Consider the following 7,929-nt stretch of genomic DNA (forward strand, 5'->3'; position numbering starts at 1 on the left):
AATTTTGTGTAAATTTTTCAGTATTTACTTCAACAGTGCTTGATGCATAGGTAGAGCTAGGTAGTAAGTTATGAAAATAAATATGTCAATTAAGCTACACAGAATATTTCGTGTTTCATTCTCGTGAGTATTCGTCAGGCGACGACTTCTTACAAGAATGAAACATGGAATATTCTATGTAACTTAATTGCCATATATATTTTCATAACTTATGCACACACATACACACTAGTGTTGTAGCGATTGATTGAAATCAAATTGGAAAAATCAAAACTTGTTGGGATATCGGATTCAGTATGGGAAATTTTAGTGTCTATTTTCCAATGCCCGAAACGATTCTTTTGTTTCTTTTTTATTTAAAATTTAATTTTCCATTTGGGTACTAATGATAAAATAATAAATAGTTATATAAGAGATTAATATAGTTTGCATGAAGCATTGTTTAATGTGTATAGAAAAGAAATAAATTTAGGTTTATAAGAGGTAGAATAATGCAGAGATGTAACGGATAGATTCAAACTAAATCAGTTCAAGATATAATGGTGGAACAGGTGAAACTGCATAGCCGGTTCCATCAGTATTATCATCATGTCTTAAGTTGATTCAGTTTGAGTCTGTTTGTTACATGTCCACATTGTTCTGCTTTATGACGAACCTCAACTTGGTGTGCACCATCCCTAGTGGGGGAGTTTATGAAGAGCTGCGTTTAATATGACCTTAACCTTTAACCTTGACCTTAAAAAAATGGTGTGCACCATCGCTAGGTCAGAGACAATCATCATGTTAGGTTTGGTCATGATCGGTTCAGTGGTGTGTGCTGTACGAAAGTATATATACATAGGCTATGACCTTAGCGTTTAACCTTAACCTTGAAAAATGGTGTGCAGCATCCCTAGATAGAGGACCATCATCATCCCAGGTTTGGTCATGATCGGTCCAGTAGTATGGATTGTAGGAGAGTTGTACACACAGACACATATGAACACTACTACTTTATATATAGATTTTGAACTACCGGTAAAACTAACATCTATAGATTCTCACTACCCACAAGTGTATTTTTCTGTTGTAAATGTACATATTACACAATTATCTGCCCCACCCCACCTAAGAAAAACAAAAAAAAGAAAAAACAACTCTATAGCTAAATATTTAAAAAGGAATCGAAATCGGTAATTGCATCAGAATCAGAAAAAAAAATATTTAATCGTCCCATCACTTATATATTATTTATATGTATGTGTTTTAAAGTATGCTAATGTGCTGACATTATTTTTATATAAGTTACTAAATTACTTCTTTTCATCAAAGAACTTGTTTTTTTTTTTTTTAGAAAATATCCTCGTACTAGTAGAACATAGCCATCATCTAGGAAATAAGCCAATAATGCTAATATATTTACACATTTAAAAAGTTCTTATTCTTCAGATTTCATCTGATTTTAATTTCAATTGTCAGCAGATCATAATATTCACAATATATATATATATATATATATATATATATATATATATATATATATAGTAGAACTCCGGGATACGGTTTTTCAGCTTTCGATGTGGAATACAATGTTCTTCCAGCCCCTGGTTACGGTATTTTCCCTGCCTTACGATGTTATTTATAATGTTATTTGATTACGTATACATGTGTATTATATACTGTATTTTGTTACTAATTACGGGGTTCTACTGTGTGTGTGTGTATATATGTGTGTGTGTGTGTGTGTGTGTGTGTGTGTGTGTGTGTGTATAGTCTTGGAAGTTTCTTTAAAACCTTTAAAACTATTTATTTTTAAATGTCCTTCGTTGGAAAGTTTTTTTGTCAGTAAGTCAATTTATTTCCTGCATCTCTGAATAGTTTTACTTACATGAACAAACAATCATACCAATGTTCTTAAAGGGATCATCAGTTGTTTACCATATATATACAATTTCATATCGCTATTTCGAAAAATTTTACACCTCATCTAATATTCAGGTTTAACCATATCAAATGTTTCCGATTACGATTTAAGGGACAAACCGGAAATAGCCGAAGCCGTTTATGATTTCAAAGGACAAAAGATGTATAATCATACGGCAAAACCGAAATGAATTTGAGGTTAGGATTTTTACATTTTAGCCGTTTAAAAGATAAAATAAATTGAAAAAAAAAACCAACTTCATAAAATAAAATAAAGGTGATTCATTTACTAATTTAAAGAGAATTATTAAACCCCTTCTTATCACGGATTGAATTGACCTATCTCAAGTTAGGGAAATATGAAAAGGCTGTTTTATTTAATATTTGCTGGGTATGTTCGGCGACGATTTCGTCTTTTCCAGTCTGTTCCGGAAATATTTGTTTCCATATAGGTCCTACAGTTAAAGTAAGAAAATAATTATGTTTCAAGTCTAGGTTCGTAGCATAAAGTACTTTTTTTTTTCAAGTAATTTTTAATTGTTCACTAAATTTTTAAGACATTTTTTTATATTTTTATTAAATTTAATAATAGTAAAGTTTTGTTTGGAAAAACTGTTAAGTTTATCATAAGTTAAGGTCATTAGTTACCCGACTAGGGTATTATACTATATGCCAAGGTTCTGATCCTCTTCTGTCAAAGAGTTACAAGTAGCACTTGTAATTCACATGAAAAATATGAGGGTAGCGTCACTGGCTCAGTAGGAAAACTGGTATTGACAGGAGTCTTTGTGGTTCTTTCATTCTGCAGCCATGCATAATTTGAAGGCATTTACGGGGGGGGGGGGTGATGTGGGAACTTAACCTGTTTCAAATAGGAACCACTCTACTAGAGAAGAAGTGGCCACGGGAGCCAGGATGATGCTGGATATGCATCTTCAGATTATATCCCTTGGTGGGGGAGTTGAGAGCTGGAGTGAACAAGCTGTTGTCACAGTGAAGGCAAGGTCTGTTATAGCGGACATTGTCAAACCCCTTTATTATTTTGTAGGCCTGTAAGATATCAGCACGCTGTCTGTGGAGTTCTAAAGTAGGAAGGTTAAGACGAGTGAGGCGTTCAGAGTAGGACAAATCGGAGATGCCTTGTAATACAAGTTTTGTTAAGTCAGAAATTGTTTTTTAATTTAAAAATAAGATAATTTGATAAGTGAAAATCTACGGTTTATTGATCATTAAAAGATTAGTCAATAAATGGGGTTTTCGTGTAGTTATTGTCTCCCTATTTCTACTTTAGTTTTTGTTTTTTTCTTGCTCACATTATAAAGCTCTATCTGAAGAAAGGATATGGAGTTCTTTATGTAAATAATATCTGTTGTCTCGATCCGACTCGGTTCTGATTTGAAGTGGATGTTCCTGTTACTTATAATGAAGGTGAAGCTCCTATCTGTTTGCATTTGGTCTTCTGGCTAAGATCAAAATGTAGTACGAGTTGGCCTTGTGTCTAAGTTTTTTGTTCATGTTGAACTTACATTGTATTTTTAGCCCGAATAAAAGATTTAATACGTCAAAGTGTAGTATCTGTTCTTCAGATGCTACACTTCAATTTCTTGTTCTGTCAGTGGAGGAGAAACCTTTCACAACTGAGACAATTTTTAATTTTTGTTCCTTTTCTCCACGTTAAAAAAAAAAAACGATCCTGGTGTCTAACTCTGTCTCACGGGGAGGCATTGTAAATAGGAACTCTTTTAGGGTGTTTTGGCTAAATCCACCACATGCATTGGATAAGTATATTTTAATCAGAGACAGAATAATAACAAATTGGTATTTATTTGCTTCCCACAAGAGCAAAATGTGACACAAGGTCGTTTTTAATGGGAGGTAAAACCAGCCCCCCCCCCAGAAGAGACACTTTGAAAGTAGGCAAATATAAAAATTGCCTTAGTATTCTAGTCTACATTGACTAAAGACAAATTAACTTTTTACTGAATTAATAACTTGAAAATGAAGATAAACGTCCATAATCATATCCTGAAACTAATTTACTCAAAGCATTTGGAGAAGTATATTTCATTTGGATCAAAGGAGTAAAATAATATCGAATTCGCGTTTGATATAGCGATTACTTTTAATTCATAACTATAGCTAAGTAGTTAACATGAACTGACAAGTTCGAATCCAGTTCGTTCCACAAAACACTTTCATCAAATGCATACTAGGTCTTGTGTTTAAACTCCTATAAAGAAAGTAAATAAAATAACTCTATACTTATAGAAAATAAGAACGAAAATGCTAGGATATTCAGGTGTTGAAGTCGGAATACACCGCGATTATCAGTATTCCCGATAAATGCAGAGTGTGCCTTAAGGGGGTTAAGATTAGATATGATTTAACTTTACTCACACCTCTACCCCCACCCCCACCCCATATGAGTTATCTCTGATCCCACGTACCACCATCCAAATCGAATATTAAAATAGAAAAATATATTTTTGCAGAATACGGACCGCGCTGAAATAATAACGCTATTATTTAGAAACTCATTCTTAACATGCAGGTGGGTGGATGTTGTAAGGTCTAAAAACTATTATGTACTTTAGTAGTAGTAGTAGTAGTAATAATAATAATAATAATAATAATAATAATAATAATAATAATAATAATAATAATAATGCCATTTTAAAGTATAGACCACAAAACAAAACTTAAACAAAATACTAGTAAACACATCAAATAAATGTCACCAATCGGGCAAAAAATGTATCTACACGTATATTTGTTTAGTTTTCACTTGTGAGCAATTGTCGAAGATCTCCAGAGATGACCGTTTAATTATCTGCTATTTCTTTCATGTTCTAACTTAAAACTTGGCACTACTTATGTTTCAAGCTAAATAGACGTTTTAAAATAAGGGTAAACACAAAACTTCTCCAGGTAGGTAGAAGAGTAACTTATCTTCCCGTTGGTGACATTTACTTGTAATTAACAACTTTGTTGTTTTGTTGTACATTGTAAGGTATCTTAAAGGAAGCAAAGGTAATCTGGTGTTATCGGCTGGATGGTAAAGGACATAGGATGCTGAAATAGAAAATGTTCACTTGGCGATGGCTGACATGCTTTGAAATTGCACATTGACAACCGAACCGGTGTTTATCAAAAAACAAGATAATTGTTAGATCATTTCGATTTTGCCAAAATGCTTTGTTTCACTTGGATGCATTTTTATTATAACATTTAAGATAATTTAAAACGGCAGACATTCCGAGCAATGCAATGCATTAACCAGGAAAACTTCCAATCATAAAGGAATTTCTTTGACGCCGTCAAATAAAACTAAATGGTTATTTCTTCTATGATGTATTGGATAAGTTTAAAATTTAATAGATTTAAATTTTGTTATAAATTTCTCTCTCTAACTATTATACTATTTAAAAATATTTTTGAACTAAGAAAGAAAAAAAAACTTCTTAGATAAATTTTTACGACGTGCCCCAGAAACAACCCAACATCCCCATGTTAAGAACGGCTTTCGGAATAAACATCTCAACCTCGAAAGCCGTTCTTAACATGGGAATATTGGTGGGTGTGTGTGTGTGGGGGGGTTTATTCCGAAAGCCGTTCTTAACATGGGGGAGTTGAGGTGTTTATACTACGCTGGGGCAGGTCGTAAAAAAAAAAAAAAAAAAAAAAAAAAAAAAAATTTCTTACATATATATCTTCAAAAATAAAAAAAGCTCTAATTATAAAAACGAGTTTGGATTTATTTTGAAAACAATCTAAAGAAAAGAAAAAAAAATCCAACCTAAAATAATGAGAAACTAGTACAATGTAAATACAGCTAACACACATTTATTTATATAAACATTTGTATATCGCCACACGCTTTTAAACACCGGTTGTTATTTTCTTTTTTATAAACACCGGTTTTCCGATTAAAAAGAAAAAGTACAAAAAAAAAAAAAAAAAATGGTAGCCATCGGCAAGTAGACACTTTCTATTTCATTCTAAACATACAAGTGGATTATGAAAAAAATATATATATAGACCGGATGAAACGAGACATGCTCGTGTTGTTTACTATTTGAAATAAATAATAATGACATCATCTATGACACAATTGCTAAAGCCGACAATAACAAGGAAGGGGGGGGAGACTACAGCTGTTTCTTAATTCGCACCAATCTTCATTGACAATACTTCGGGGGTATAGAAAAACAATATATATCTAGTAATTATTTCTTTTACTCAATTTTTACCGGCATCTTATTTTATAATTTTATTTGTCTTTTTTTTTTTAAATAAATATTAAAAAGCTTGTTATTGTGAAGTTGGAAGAACAAAAAAATATGCCACTTTTTTTTTTTTTTATCTCAAGGTGAGAGGATAAAAAATACAAATCCCAGCTGGTCGTAGATATTAAGAGAAAAATCACATAAAATCAAAATCCCGCTTTTTAATTTAACAAGTTACAAAAGTAGCTAAAAGTTAATAAAAAAAAACAAAAAACAAAAAAAAACACGAAAAAAAATAAATAAATAAAATAACACTATAGCGATTTCGATTATTCGAATTAATGGTCATCTTCGTTTTGGCCGGTATAAATTCTGACTTTCTCCGGGCGCATCTTTTTCAAATTTGGGAATTTTGGGAAATTTCTATGCCGACCCCCCCCCCCCCCCAATAAAAAAGAAAAAGAACCTGAAGTTTGGATGTTACATCGGCTGAAACTTTGTGAATATAGAAATTAAACTATGAATTAAAGTCCGAGTAATTGAAAAGAATTCTGAAACAAAACGATTAATAATAACAATAATAATAAGATAATACCAAAAATATATATGTTCCAAGGGAGGCAACTCCAAATCCTTGGTATAAAAGAAGTCCGTTTTTTCTGATTTTCCTGCGACTTTTTTTTTTGTTTTTGTTTTTAGAGAGGTCCGTCGTCTTCTCGCTCGACGGACAGAAGGAAGAAATGTCTCGCGCTTTGCTTACTACACTTAAAGAAGCGGGGAAATCCAGATAAAGACGAAAAGTTAGATTTTGACAATGGACGGGTAATTAGCGTTTAAACATGAGGAAGATATTAATTGGAATGGATATGACGTGGGGGTGAAGGCGAAGGTTTTAAAAAAAAAAAAAAAAAAAAAAAAAAGAGAGAGAGAAGAAAAGAACTTGTGATTGGCTGAGCTTTATTTTATATATTATTTTGCATAATGTCTGTTAACAACGATTGTGACTACCACTGTAACTAGTGTCACGCTCTGTAAACCGGTATGAACTCTAAAATGCATACTAATAAAAACAAACGCTACAATGTTTTCACAACCCTATCATAAAACTGATATTTTTAAGTGAAAATAAGGTTCTTGTCCAAAATTTCCCAGTATTAAAAAAAAGGTACTCCATGCATGCATGCACTTATTGATCCGTGCTGAAATAATAACGTTATTATTTAAAAAGCCATTCTTAACATGGGGAGGGAGGGTGTTTTGTACTTTACAATTGAATTTTTTAAAAAAACATCATAAAACTTTAATTAAACTTGGAAATACGATTTTTAACAAAATAGCGCGGATCCGGATCAGTAAGTGCATACGCACCAAAAATAAAAAGCAATAATAAAAAAAAGAGAAATATCTATGATGTATATTGTACGTAACCACGACGAAACAAAAATATCGTATTTCCAAAATCGCGTAAATTGATCATATAGTTTTATTTTTAAATTAAAAAAAATCAAATTTTGGTATTAGTTTACTTTAAGGCCCGTCTCACGTTCGTATAGAAAAAAACATTTTTTTTTTGTATATTTCGGTGTGCTTAAAAAGAATATGATAACCGTTTTCGTCGCAAATTTGCCGTTTGCGTGGTATGAACCCCTGAACCTAGCGACTATTTTCCGCCATTTCATTGTCTTCATTTACGCGCTCGCTACGCTGTCTGTAGTGTTTTCTTATGCGTTGATGCGATGCGTTCGCGCGCTCAAGAGCGTAGTAACGTGACTTGTCACATAGCGAAGGAATTTTTAGCGGA

At 32.3% G+C, this 7,929-nt stretch overlaps 1 protein-coding gene across 2 annotated transcripts in view; it reads right to left on the reverse strand.

Annotated features, from left to right (window-relative positions):
• Positions 1–7,035, reverse strand: part of LOC145279690 (putative glutathione-specific gamma-glutamylcyclotransferase 2) — a 105,190-nt gene extending 98,155 nt beyond the window's left edge. Inside the window, exon 1 of one of the 2 annotated variants that reach the window (XM_080130967.1) lies at positions 6,724–7,035. The gene's annotated coding sequence lies outside the window, so the exon portion shown is untranslated. The other variant, XM_080130968.1, reaches the window with a different exon arrangement.
• Between the last annotated feature and the right edge of the window lie 894 nt (positions 7,036–7,929).

This window comes from Euprymna scolopes, chromosome 7 (assembly GCF_053919585.1).
Source record: "Euprymna scolopes isolate OS-2025 chromosome 7, ASM5391958v1, whole genome shotgun sequence".
Taxonomy (NCBI): Eukaryota; Metazoa; Mollusca; class Cephalopoda; order Sepiida; family Sepiolidae; genus Euprymna; species Euprymna scolopes.